The 15,101-nt window shown below is 44.8% G+C and overlaps 1 protein-coding gene across 4 annotated transcripts in view; it reads left to right on the top strand.

Moving 5' to 3' along the window:
- arhgef25a (Rho guanine nucleotide exchange factor 25a) overlaps positions 1-15,101 on the top strand; it is a 147,466-nt gene that overhangs the window by 28,496 nt on the left and 103,869 nt on the right. The window lies entirely within an intron of this gene.

Genomic DNA, 15,101 nt, shown 5'->3' with positions numbered 1-15,101 from the left:
TGTGTGTGTGTGTGTGTGTGTGTGTGTGTGTGTGTGTGTGTGTGTGTGTGTGCGTGTGTGTGCGTGTGTGTGTGTGCGCTCTGGTTTTGTGGGGTTCAGACAGAGGCACAGGGAGAAGCAGGAGGATAGGAGAAGAGATCACCAAGCGGGCATCTGGTAGACATTAGAAACAAGATGCCTTCTAGTGGCTTCACAGGAATCACAGGACGGTGCCAGCAGCAGCTAAACCACATGCAGACAGAGGAGAGACTCTCTCCTTCTTCTCTTCTTCTTCCCTGCTTCCTTTCATTTCACTTCCTGATCCCCGTTCGTCTCTGATCTCCTGTGCTCCGCTTCTTCCTGCCTTTTCTTCCTCTTTTTCCAAACGTTCGTCTTCCTCTCTATCCACTCCCTCTGTTGTATCTCACTTCCTCAAAGGTCTAATTCATCTCCAGTCTCTTCCCACAGGCCAGGACCCTTGGTAATATTTCCCCCCGTGTCTCAAGGGGTCACGAGAAGTAAAGTGAACCCAACGTGATCCCTAGGTCTCCCTTTCCCCTCCCCACTGCCCCCCACCCAAACATCCAGTTCCAGTGTTTGATAGTAGTAGCTGACTGATGGATGTCCTTATGTGTGGATAGGGGCTACCCCTCTCTCCTGTTTTATGATGTTGTCTTTGTCAGGGACAAATGCTTAAACCCACAACAACAGGAAGAGGAAGTGAACCGGTAATCATGGCAAAGTGCTCAAAGTTGACCTGTAACCATGGTAAAGTGCACGCACACACACACACGCACGCACACACACACACACACACACACACACACACACACACACACACACACACACACACACACACACACACACACACACACACACACACACACACACACACACACACACACACACACACACACACACACACACACACACACACAGCTCCATAACCTCAAGTCCAGCAGAACAGACATAGTGAAGACATATAGTCCTAGTTATGTCGTTATATTAGTCTGCACAACAGCATAATGGTATCGGAATTTATGTTGGAGAGTTACAGTGTGTTACTGTTCTCTTCCCAGGTTTGTCATAAACATGTCGGCTACAGAGCCATTGAATACGTACTGACTAGTATCAAGCCACATTACCATGCCACAGTACCAATAGACATTTAGTTAGACAAACAGTAGTTTGGAGGCTTTGCTGTAAGAATGGCACAGTAAAATGCCCTCTGGGCTACAAAGTACTTGAAACATCTGGGCCCTCTGTTGTCTTTCATCTCAGCGGTCCTCTCTGCTTTTAATATGGTAGATGATATGATACTATGGCAATAGTCTCAGCCGCCCTGCATCACATTACAGTACAGTACATTTCAACATGCCCCTGGATGGAATGTCATAACAATGACGAGTCAGAAGGGACAGAACAGATCAAAGTAAGACAGCTAGAATAGCCCGTGGATTGTAGACATAAAATGATGTCTGTTGTGCCGTGACGGTACACATCAGCAAACACCTTTTGACCTACTTTGAGAATAGTTTGTTCTTCTCTCAGTCGTCTCTCATGGCAGACTGAGCTAGCTAGCGCATGCAGTATTTGGTACTGTGTGACGGGATTAGTCGAACGAGAGGCCACACAAGGCCATGCACGGTCACGCTTCTTCTGAGGACATAGTGAAAGTGAAACATTCATTTGCCGTATTCCCTGACAGTACAGCGTATACACAGAAAATAGCCAAGTTGACGTTTCTCATTGTGTATGACTTCTCTATTAAGTTCCGTAACAAAACAGGCACCAGTAGCACAAATAGAATGCACATGGGGAGTTTCTTAGGGATTTTGGTACACTGGGGAAGAGGGGGAAATGCACCAATCACCTCACAGTCCTCAAGCAGGGTAATCTGACAGTCCATGTCACAACAGGTGATCCCACCGATATTGTTCCTGCTTTTCTCCCCTATGAATAGTGTGTAAATAGTATTCTTGTCGTCTCTTTGTATCTCTTGGTATCAATTTTATGCATTCTACATTGAAATACATGTTGTAAAAGTATATCAAAGATATAGTTTATATTTGAGATTCTTCAAAGTAGCGACCCTTTGCCTTGATGAAAACTTTATACACTCGGGCCATTCTCTCAACCAGCTTCACCTGGAATGCTTTTCCAACAGTCTTGAAGGAGTTCCCAAATATGCTGAGCACATGTTGGCTGCTTTTCCTTCACTCTGCAGTCCAACTCATCCCAAACCATCTCAATTGGGTTGAGGTCAGGTGATTGTGGAGGCCAAGTCATCTGATGCAGCAGTCCATCACTCTCCTTCATGGTCAAATAGCCCTTACACAGCCTGGAGGTGTGTTGAGTCATTGTCCGGTTGAAAAACAAATGACATTCCCACTAAGTTACAGGTCTGTGAGAGCCAGAAATCTTGCTTGTGAGTAGGTGACCAAATACTTATTTTCCACCATAACTTGCAAATAAATTCATAAAAAATCCTACAATGTGATTTTCTGGATTTTTTTTCTCATTTTGTCTGTCATAGTTGAAGTGTACCTATGATGACAATTACAGGCCTCTCTCATCTTTTTAAGTGGGATAACTTGCACAATTGGTGGCTGACTAAATACTTTTTTGCCCCACTGTACATCACACGGCGGTTGGAACCAAAAATCTCAAATGTGGACTCATCAGACTAAAGGATAGATTTCCTCCGGTCTAATGTCCATTGCTCCTGTTTCTTTGCCCAAGCAAGTCTCTTCTTCTGATTACTGTCCTTTAGTAGTGGTTTCACGCAGCCTCCTCTGAACAGCTGATGTTGAGATGTGTCTGTTACTTGAACTTCGTGAAGCATTTAGTTGGGTTGCAATTTCTGAGGCTGGTAACTCTAATAAACTCTGGGTCTTCCTTTCCTGTGGCGGTCTTCATGAGAGCCAGTTTCATCATTGTCACGCCTTGTCTCTGGTGCTCGAGGGCGCCAGGTGACCCATCATTACGCACACCTGTCACCATCATTACGCTCATCAGCACTTCATTGGACTCACCTGGACTCCTTCACTTTGTTGATTGCCCCCTCTATATCTGTCTGTTACTCAGTTTGTTCCTAGTGTCAGCATTATTGTCGTTATGTTTTCCCTGTCCAGAGACTGTCCTTGTTTGTTTCATGTTGGTTATTTATTCACTCCCTGTACTTGCTTCCCATCTCCCAGCTCCAGTCCTCACAATCACAGTGCTTGATGGTTTTTGCGACTTGAAGAAACTTTGAAAGTTCTTGAAATTTTCAGGATTTACTGACCTTTATGTCTGAAAGTAATGATGGACTGTCGCTTCTCTTTGCTTATTTGAGCTGTTCTTGCCATACTATGAACTTGGTCTTTTACCAAATAGGGCCATCTTCTGAATACCACCCCTACCTTGTCACAACACAACTGATTGGCTCAAACACATTATAAGGTTGCCTATAAGACTACAAATAGGCCTAGGTCTAATATTTATAACCTGTGCTTCACACTTCATGTGTGGCCAACGTTATGCGGCTGAACGTTTGAACAGTGTTAAGCTAGTGCTGACTCCTTCATTGAGATGTCATAGTTCTGATTTAAGCCCTTGCCACATTCATCAGACTCACACACAGCTGGGATGAATGTACACTACACAGCCAAGCTACACATACACACAGAGAGGGAGTGTTCACTCTGTTCCATCGGACTGCGCAATACACTGTCTCGTCAGCCCAGCCAGGCAATTTATAAACTTGATCTCCACTATAAAAGCATCTAGACATTATCTCACATTTCTTTTAAACTAACATTTAGTTTTCAACTAAATGTATAAACTTTGCTGTCTGTCTCTCTGACATATCCATTATTTGAATATGTTGGTAACCCGTTGTTTAAAGGCTTATATAAGTTATAATGCCCTCGAAGCCGGTGTTTGGAGGATATATTGGCACGGTTTGCCCGCCCTTGGCTTCGTCTCAGGCCTAACAACAGCCGTGCCAATATATCTTCCAAACACCGACTTCTTGGGCATTATAACTTAAATAAGCCTTTGATTCAGGCAGGGTCAGGGAATAGGGGGCACATCTGACTGTTGATAGTTTCCAGGTCCAAACAGCAGGTTCCATGGAAAAAAGCAGCATGATTGAGAGGTGGGAGGTGGATGGATACTGTTGAAAGGTGGGAGGTGGATGGATACTGTTGAGAGGTGGGAGGTGGATGGATACTGTTGAGAGGTGGGAGGTGGATGGATACTGTTGAGAGGTGGGAGGTGGATAGATACTGTCGAGAGGTGGGAGGCGGATGGATACTGTTGAGAGGTGCGAGGTGGATGGATACTGTTGAGAGGTGGGAGGTGGATGGCTACTGTTGAGAGGTGGGAGGTGGATAGATACTGTTGAGAGTTGGGAGGTGGATGGATACTGTTGAGAGGTGGGAGGTGGATGGATACTGTTGAGAGGTGGGAGGTGGATAGATACTGTTGAAAGGTGGGAGATGGATGGCTACTGTTGAGAGGTGGGAGGTGGATGGATACTGTTGAGAGGTGGGAGGTGGATGGATACTGTTGAGAGGTGGGAGGTGGATGGATACTGTTGAGAGGTGGGAGGTGGATGGATACTGTTGAGAGGTGGGAGGTGGATGGATACTGTTGAGAGGTGGGAGGCGGATGGATACTGTTGAGAGGTGGGAGGTGGATGGATACTGCCAGGGAGGGATAATAGGGCAATCTGATTGTAATGTGGTGGTGTGTATGTTGTAGCTGTACAGTGAGGGAGGCACGGATGGAAAAGGACACACACACACTCCTCCCCCCAGACAACCATGGACATGCACTCCGTCTGCAGGTGGGTGTGCTCTGTGTGTGTGTTCTGTGTGCTCTCAGTGCGTGTGTGTGTGAGAGAGAGAGAGTGTGCCACTCTGTTCCTGTTTCTGCTCTGTGCTCTGTTCCCTTCTCTCTGGAGCCGCCCCATACTGCAGCGGTGTTGCACAGGATACACACAGACACACACAGTGGTGAAGAACAGGACAGGCAGACAGGTCGATAAACAGAGCAGCACCCCTACAGACAAAAGAGCCACGTACGGGCCACGTGCGTGTGCACACACACACACACACACACACACACACACACACACACACACACACACACACACGCGTGCGCGCAAACACACACGTGCATGCACACACACACACACACACACACACACACACACACACACACACACACACACACACACACACACACACACACACACACACACACACACACACACACACACACACACACAGGCCAGAACACAGGCCAGAACACAAAAATAACCTCCCCCTGAGACACTCAGACTAGAGACTACTTACTGCCTAGTGCCAATTTGCCCAGGGCCGGACTAATGAATTTGGGGCCCCGGGGCACCTACCTTCCTGCAATGCTATACATTTTGCCATAGGGCAGAGAGAAAAATGTGCTTCTCATCTCATGCTATTCTTCATTATTTGCCATGAGGATTAGATAATGTTTTTGCTGTTTTAAAGATAATTTCCTGCTATTCTACACATTTTGCCATGAGGCTAAGAGAAAATGCAGGAGCACATGAGTGCTTGAGTTTGCCTTAATTGGTGTGTGAGAAGAGAAAGAGAGAGAGACAGAGAGAGAGAGAGAGGGGGGGGATGGAGAGAGGGAAGGGGGAGATAGGGTAGTGAGAGAAACTGGGATAGTGGGGAGGGAGAGAGTGACAGGAATAGATGTAGAGGGACAGGGGGTACGGGTGGGAGCAGGGAGAGAGGGAAGTGTAGAGCGAGAGTAAAATATGAAATCTGTGAATAATAAGGCACATCTCTTGGACGGCATTCAACAGGGGAACGAGTGGGAAAGAGAGAGTGATGTGTGAGAACGAGAGAGAGAGAGAGGGAGAGAGAATTTAATGTGCGGGGGGTGAGGCTGGGGGAGAGGGAACGTGATCTGAATATAACCAACTGCATTCTGCCTGATTTCACATCCAGTAGGGTTCACTTTTCTCCCGGGAAACCCGGTATTTCCCGCCAAAACCCGGAAGTGCCATTGAAAAGCATTCAATACATTTCATGAGCCCTACCTTAACGTCATTTAATGAGCCCTGCATTAACAGCATTTATTGAGCCCTGCATTAACGACATTTAATGAGCCCTGCATTAACGACATTTAATGAGCCCTGCATTAACAACATTTAATGAGCCCTGCATTAACAACATTTAATGAGCCCTGCATTAACAACATTTAATGAGCCCTGCATTGACAACATTTAATGAGCCCTGCATTAATAACGTCATTTAATGAGCCCTGCATTAACGTCATTTAATGAGCCCTGCATTAACTTCATTTAATGAGCCCTGCATTAACGTCATTTAATGAGCCCTGCATTAATGCCATTTAATGAGCCCTGCATTAACGTCATTTAATGAGCCCTACATTAACGGCATTTAATGAGCCCTGCATTAACAACATTTAATGAGCCCTGCATTAACGTCATTTAATGAGCCCTGCATTAACGTCATTTAATGAGCCCTGCATTAACGTCATTTAATGAGCCCTGCATTAACAACATTTAATGAGCCCTGCATTAACAACATTTAATGAGCCCTGCATTAACGTCATTTAATGAGCCCTGCATTAGCAACATTTAATGAGCCCTGCATTAACGTCATTTAATGAGCCCTGCATTAACGCCATTTAATGAGCCCTGCATTAACAACATTTAATGAGCCCTGCATTAATGACATTTAATGAGCCCTGCATTAACGCCATTTAATGAGCCCTGCATTAACAACATTTAATGAGCCCTGCATTAACGCCATTTAATGAGCCCTGCATTAACGCCATTTAATGAGCCCTGCATTAACAACATTTAATGAGCCCTGCATTAATGACATTTAATGAGCCCTGCATTAACAACATTTAATGAGCCCTGCATTAATGACATTTAATGAGCCCTGCATTAACGTCATTTAATGAGCCCTGCATTAACAACATTTAATGAGCCCTGCATTAATGACATTTAATGAGCCCTGCATTAACAACATTTAATGAGCCCTGCATTAACAACATTTAATGAGCCCAAGCCCAAAAATGCTCAAATGATTGTGCCGTTATCCAATATGATAAAGGCTACTGCACATTACGAATGACAGAAAAACATAAAAACCCATAGATGCAGTTTAGCTATATGCTCTCTTGGTTAAATAAATGAAACTAGCTCCAGTAGGCAACATTGTTTGAGAGTGAACTGTATTACTGTACTGTATTGTATTATACTGTATGATATGGGCCGGAATTACGCACATCGTTCAAACCATGATAAAACAGAGAGATAACATGTACATCTGGTGCAGCACATGCAGCCTACAAAATTACAAGTATAGGCTGATTTAATTTTGAAATATAATAGGGACTATTTGTATAATTAGTGGGCTGATGAATATGTACCGTTCATAATATTTCCCCTAATGTTATTAGCCTACCTCCTCTTTCTCTCTCTCTTATTGTTTCTTCATTTCTTCCCCGCTTTCAACAGTTAAATGAAATACGTTTTGTTGTCCTTATCTTCATCACAGCGGAGGCTGCTGAGGGGAGGACGGATCATAATAATGGCTGGAACGGCGTCAATGGAATGGCATCAACAACATGGAAACCAAGTGCTTGATGTATTTGATGTATTTGATACCATTCAACCCATTCCCCTCCAGCCGTTACCACGAGCCTGTCCTCCCCAATTAAGATGCCACCAACCTCCTGTGCATCATCATTCTAATGACATCCTTGAATAATACAGGACTAGAATTAGGTGCAGGCTTTCACTTCTCTTCAGGAGGTTTGAAAGGCTATGGGTGGGTCTGAATAAATACAGTGCCTTGCGAAAGTATTCGGCCCCCTTGAACTTTGCGACCTTTTGCCACATTTCAGGCTTCAAACATAAAGATATAAAACTGTATTTTTTTGTGAAGAATAAACAACAAGTGGGACACAATCATGAAGTGGAACAACATTTATTGGATATTTCAAACTTTTTTAACAAATCAAAAACTGAAAAATTGGGCGTGCAAAATTATTCAGCCCCCTTAAGTTAATACTTTGTAGCGCCACCTTTTGCTGCGATTACAGCTGTAAGTCGCTTGGGGTATGTCTCTATCAGTTTTGCATATCGAGAGACTGACTGTTTAGAGGGACGGCCAGGTCTTGGTAGATTTGCAGTGGTCTGATACGCCTTCCATTTCAATATTATCGCTTGCACAGTGCTCCTTGGGATGTTTAAAGCTTGGGAAATCTTTTTGTATCCAAATCCGGCTTTAAACTTCTTCACAACAGTTTCTCGGACCTGCCTGGTGTGTTCCTTGTTCTTCATGATGCTCTCTGAGCTTTTAACGGGCCTCTGAGACTATCACAGTGCAGGTGCATTTATACGGAGACTTGATTACACACAGGTGGATTGTATTTATCATCATTAGTCATTTAGGTCAACATTGGATCATTCAGAGATCCTCACTGAACTTCTGGAGAGAGTTTGCTGCACTGAAAGTAAAGGGGCTGAATAATTTTGCACGCCCAATTTTTCAGTTTTTGATTTGTTAAAAAAGTTTGAAATATCCAATAAATGTCATTCCACTTCATGATTGTGTCCCACTTGTTGTTGATTCTTCACAAAAAAATACAGTTTTATATCTTTATGTTTGAAGCCTGAAATGTGGCAAAAGGTCGCAAAGTTCAAGGAGGCCGAATACTTTCGCAAGGCACTGTAACTGCTATGGCCTACTGCCATCGCGCGTTCGCTCTTCATTCAAACTACCTGTGAGTCTTATTGACTGCTGTATTTACATTCAGAAAAAAAGAGCTTGCGTCCCTCTTTGAATAGTCTATTGGTATAAGAAATGCTAAAAAAAAAATTGGTCCAGCAAGCTATTCTAGTCTAGCGTTTCCTGCATGGGACTCCAAGAGCTAAGGAGCAGTTTTTTTTTAAGGAGGCCAGAGGAGCACAGGTGCTTGGGTATTGTGCAAGAGACCGGGGCTATAAGCTAGAACCTTATTATGCCTAACCCATCACTAATTAGCTAAATACAAGACTAATATTACATTTAATGTATTACCTGGAAGAGGTAGGCTAGGACATCTATACATGGTACAGTATATTAATCTAGAACAGGATTGTCTATTTCGGATGCAATTTGAATGGAGTTGATGGAGAGGGAGAAAGACTGAGTGCACTGATGTAAAGCAACGATATTCGAGTGATAGGCTGTTTTAAAACTCTGCAGCTGCAATTTAAAAAAAATGGAATCTTTACAATTAAAAAACAAGGAGACCCCCGATGCGGATGGGTAAATTAGACGTGCATTCGGTCTTTGTATTAGGGTAAATATAGGCCTGCCTGTCACAAGACAAAAAGTTACCATGATGCGATAGATGACAGGTCTACATGCATTGTGAAATGTGCTCCATACTGAGATGGGCTGTCTGTCCCCACACTGAGTGTTGATGATTCATCATGCGGAGGCCGTAGAGAAGCCACATTTAGCCACTGCTTATAATTTAACAGTTCTATTTCACGCCATGCTGTTCGTATAAATAATTGATTATAATTTACCCGTTTCTCGTAGTTATTTATCCCGGGAAAAGGGAGTGGTTTTGTGCCGTAAATCCCGGTAAATCTCGGTAACAGGGTTCCCGCCATTCAAACCTACTCTCCAGTGATTGGTGAGAAATTCATGTATGCATGTATGCCTTTGCCTATGTGAGATTGCAGTACAGATGTAGCATCTTAATTTTATCACTCTTTTGTTGCTGAGAATTTTCCTGCCCACCTGGGAATGCCAAACTGTACAATATTCAAAGTTTAAAAAGGATTCTAAAGTTTGTCATTTTTACTTTAAAATATCAGACTTGATTTGCCCTACCGAAAAATGAATCAACCCCTAAAAGAAAAATGTCCATGAATTATAATTTCCTGTTGCTGTAGGATTATTTTCCTGCTCTAGTAAACTGGCTCAAATTAAGATCCTACAGCTGTACATGTGATACATGTTTAAAGACATGCCACATTACAGACACGGAACATACAAAGCACCGCTTGACATTTCTCTGGAGGCGGGAAACCTGTATCGCTGAGTCACTTCCTCCTAACTGGAATCTACGTCCCCGGGCGGTAAGGATGCCTTCTCCCTCTCAGACTCAGCTTCTACGGAAAAGACAGACAACCAGACATTCCATATGAGGACTGTAGGTGTGTACTCCCGTATGTACAATATCTACAGTATGTGGCTGTATATTCCAGCATGTGCATTTATAGATTTCCCCATTTTCCATGACCATGCACGGGGTGCTGAGCCAGCTTCTTCTAGGCATCTGTGTTTATGCTTGACGATGTGTGTGAGGATTAATCATGTTTAGTGTGTGTGTGTTGGGGGAGGTGAGGGTGATATAGAGGAAGGAGGAAAGGAGAGAGAAGATGTCTGGGTGTTCACCTCACCTCCCCCTCCTTTCCCTCCCGCACCATCCCCTTCGTCCTTCCCTCTTTTTCCTGGAAACACGCGGCCCAGTGATGGAGAGCTAGTCTTCCATGCTTCCACTGACATTCACGACTCTTCACACACAGCTCTCAGGCCAATGTCAAAGTTCACCAGGTCCAGAAGTGTGTTTAGTGACTGTGGAGAGAACGATAGGAGGCTAAACTGAACTGGGATCTGGTGAGGCGACATGGAGGCTGGCTCATTGCCCTGGTCTAAACTCCCCCTTCTGGTCCACTGGTATAAGTACAATAGTTGGGCAATACTCTTTTCAACACATTTGCTTTTCAGATGAATCTCGTTACAGAGACAAAGGCGGAGAGATTTTTTTTTAAAGCGTGCACAAACACAGAAAGACGAAGACGAGGAGAAAGAGAGGGAGAGCGGCGGTCTGTGATCTCACAGTGGTTGGCCAGGGCTTTGTGTGACCTGGCTGAGAGCTGATATGTACTGAGAGATATGTACTGTAGTTGTAGCTGGGAAATGGTATGTACTGAGAAATATGTACTGTAGTTGTAGCTGGGAGATGGTATGTACTGAGAGATATGTACTGTAGTTGTAGCTGGGAGATGGTATGTACTGAGAGATATGTACTGTAGTTGTAGCTGGGATATGGTATGTACTGAGAGATATGTACTGTAGTTGTAGCTGGGAGATGATATGTACTGAGATATATGTACTGTAGTTGTAGCTGGGAGATGGTATGTACTGAGAGATAAGTACTGTAGTTGTAGCTGGGAGATGATATGTACTGAGAGATAAGTACTGTAGTTGTAGCTGGGAGATGGTATGTGGACTTTACTGGGGCTGTAGCTGGATGGCTCTTTTCTATTACATGTGATCTGCTTGGATGTTGTCTGCTGATGCTCTGATGTTCACACAGACACATTGCAAAGTGTGTGAGAGAGAAAGTGTGAGTGAGAGAAAGTGTGAGTGAGAGAGAGTGTGAGTGAGAGAGAGAGAGAGAGAGAGAGAGAGAGAGAGAGAGAGTAGGTGAGTGAGAGAGTAGGTGAGTGAGAGAGTGAGTGAATCAATCAAATGTATTTATAAAGCCCTTTTTACATCAGCAGATGTCACAAAGTGCTGTACAGAAACCCAGCCTAAAACCCCAAACAGCAAGCAATGTAGGTGTAGAAGCACGGTGGCTAGGAAAAACTCTCTAGAATGGTCAGAACCGAGGAAGAAACCTAGAGAGGAGCCAGGCTAGGAGGGGTGGCCAGTCCTCTTCTGGCTGTGCCAGGTGTAGATTATAACAGTACATGGCCAAGATGTTCAAACGTTCATAGATGACCAGCAGGGTCAAATAATAATAATCACAGTGGTTGTAGAGGGTGCAACAGGACAGCACCTCAGGAGTAAATGTCATTTGGCTTTTCATAGCCGATCATTCAGAGCTGGAGACAGCAGGTGAGGTTTAGAGAGAGAGTCGAAAACAGCAGGTCCGGAACAAGGTACCGCATCCGGTGAACAGGTCAGGGTTCCATAGCCACAGGCAGAACAGTTGAAACTGGAGCAGCAGCACAACCAGGTGGACTGGGGACAGCAAGGAGTCATCAGGCCAGGTAGTCCCGAGGCACTGTCCTAGAGCTCAGGTCCCCCTGAGAGAAGAGAGAGGGAAAGAGAGAGGAAAAGAGAGTGAGAGAATTTGAGGGAGCATACTTAAATTCACACAGGACACCAGATAAGAAATACACCAGATATAACAGACAGACCCTAGCCCCCCAACACATAAACTATTGCAGCATAAATACTGGAGGCTGAGACAGGAGAGGTCAGGAGACACTGTGGCCCTGTCCGACGATACCCCCGGACAGGGCCAAACAGGCAGGATATAACCCCACCCACTTTGCCAAAGCACAGCCCCCACACCACTAGAGGGATACTTTCAACCACCATCCTGAGACAAGGCTGAGTATAGTCCAAGAAGACCTCCCCCACAGCACGAACCCGTACTGAGAGAGAGAGAGAGAGAGAGAGAGAGAGAGAGAGAGAGAGAGAGAGAGAGAGAGAGAGAGAGAGAGAGAGAGAGAGAGAGAGAGAGAGAGAGAGAGAGAGAGAGAGAGAGAGAGAGAGAGGCTGTGGTGTGTGGCATCAGACTAACGCATGTTGAAGCAGCTAGGGATAGGATGTTGGAACCATGCCAAAACAGAGGAGATCAAAGAGGAAAAGCCAGAGAGGAGAGGAGGGACCTGGGAACTCCTGTTGTTTGATGACTGGTCCGGGTGTATTCTGTGACGAGGGTTGTTGTGTGCCAGTCGGTAACCACGCTTCTCTGGTTCCCCTGGTCCCCCCCCCCCCCCCTCCCCCGATTCCCTGGGAGAGGAACCTGAGCTGGTTCTGTGACGCTGCTGAGATTGGTGTCCAAAACGTACTGGGAGTAGGATGACAGTGGGATGAGCTCATACTAAATCTGCTGAGTCATGGAGAGCCCGAAGTAAAGATGGCCTGGTATATTTCGTTGGCGCAACAAGCGTGACAGTGAGTCAGCTACCTTTGGAGCCGTACAGTATTCCCTGTCACCAAGTACCAAGTCATGTGCTGCTATATCGATGGCCGCTAAGGTTTCACACAAGGACATATGGACACGTGCAGTCTGAGGTAATACCAAGACATACGGTAACCTCTCGTCAAAATACTAATTTATTCAAGCTTAGGTTTAACAACTACCGTTTCCTAACCTCTCAGCCAGGTTTCCTCGCACCCGATGATTTCATCGACAAGGAACAAAGATTTTACAAGTCAGAGGCGGGTTAAACAAATGCAGTTTATCCTCTCACCCCCATCCATGTAAGGTCAAATGTGGAGTTTGGTAAGGACCAATGAGGTGGACTCGAATCAACGCAGAACAAAGCGAAAGTTGGTCAGCGCCAACTGTCCAAAAGAATCTCTTCTCCAGCTAAAGGAATGGGTCTGTTCCAGTGTTCAGCCTGAGTCTCAGACCTAGTTGAGTGGGTGGCCTGTGGTAGAGAGAGAGGTTTCCATGGACCGTTAGTGACGGCTACCTCTGGGGTCTACCCCTCACAGTAAGACAATCAGGCTCGCGCCTGTCTTCAAGCTTGTCTTCGGCACTCTATTGTACAGTCATTCTGCTCATGTCACACACACACACGCACGCACACACACGCACGCACGCATGCACGCACGCACAAAGAGAACAATGCCAACATTGTGAAATTGGAGCCTGGAGCTCCATGGAAGAGAGAGAGCTCTGTCTCCCTGTTGGCCCCTCTATCATAAACTAACGACAGGATCCAGTCAATATCCAGACAACAAGCCTGTGTGTGTGTGTGTGTGTGTGTGTGTGTGTGTGTGTGTGTGTGTGTGTGTGTGTGTGTGTGTGTGTGTGTGTGTGTGTGTGTGTGTGTGTGTGTGAATGAATGAATGCACAATGAATGCACGATGAAAGGATTTGAACGTCAGACTGGCTGCGTTACTAGTGTTACCAGTTTGGATTTCTGTACTAAGTCACCACATACCAAATAAACAGTAGACCCAGTTTCAGAAGTGTTTGAACCCAGGTCTGATATACAGTGCCTTACGAAAGTTTTCGGCCCCCTTGAACTTTGCGACCTTTTGCCACATTTCAGGCTTCAAACATAAAGATATAAAACTGTATTTTTTTTGTGAAGAATCAACAACAAGTGGGACACAATCATGAAGTGGAACGACATTTATTGGATATTTCAAACTTTTTTAACAAATCAAAAACTGAAAAATTGGGCGTGCAAAATTATTCAGCCCCTTTACTTTCAGTGCAGCAAACTCTCTCCAGAAGTTCAGTGAGGATCTCTGAATGATCCAATGTTGACCTAAATGACTAATGATGATAAATACAATCCACCTGTGTGTAATCAAGTCTCCGTATAAATGCACCTGCACTGTGATAGTCTCAGAGGTCCGTTAAAAGCGCGGAGAGCATCATGAAGAACAAGGAACACACCAGGCAGGTCCGAGATACTGTTGTGAAGAAGTTTAAAGCCGGATTTGGATACAAAAAGATTTCCCAAGCTTTAAACATCCCAAGGAGCACTGTGCAAGCGATAATATTGAAATGGAAGGAGTATCAGACCACTGCAAATCTACCAAGACCTGGCCGTCCCTCTAAACTTTCAGCTCATACAAGGAGAAGACTGATCAGAGATGCAGCCAAGAGGCCCATGATCACTCTGGATGAACTGCAGAGATCTACAGCTGAGGTGGGAGACTCTGTCCATAGGACAACAATCAGTCATATATTGCACAAATCTGGCCTTTATGGAAGAGTGGCAAGAAGAAAGCCATTTCTTAAAGATGTCCATAAAAAGTGTTGTTTAAAGTTTGCCACAAGCCACCTGGGAGACACACCAAACATGTGGAAGAAGGTGCTCTGGTCAGATGAAACCAAAATTGAACTTTTTGGCAACAATGCAAAACGTTATGTTTGGCGTAAAAGCAACACAGCTCATCACCCTGAACACACCATACCCACTGTCAAACATGGTGGTGGCAGCATCATGGTTTGGGCCTGCTTTTCTTCAGCAGGGACAGGGAAGATGGTTAAAATTGATGGGAAGATGGATGGAGCCAAATACAGGACCATTCTGGAAGAAAACCTGATGGAGTCTG

The sequence above is a fragment of the Oncorhynchus mykiss genome, chromosome 16, assembly GCF_057628025.1.
Source record: "Oncorhynchus mykiss isolate SJ-2025 chromosome 16, ASM5762802v1, whole genome shotgun sequence".
Lineage (NCBI taxonomy): Eukaryota > Metazoa > Chordata > Actinopteri > Salmoniformes > Salmonidae > Oncorhynchus > Oncorhynchus mykiss.
This window is presented reverse-complemented; position numbering and strand designations above follow the sequence as displayed.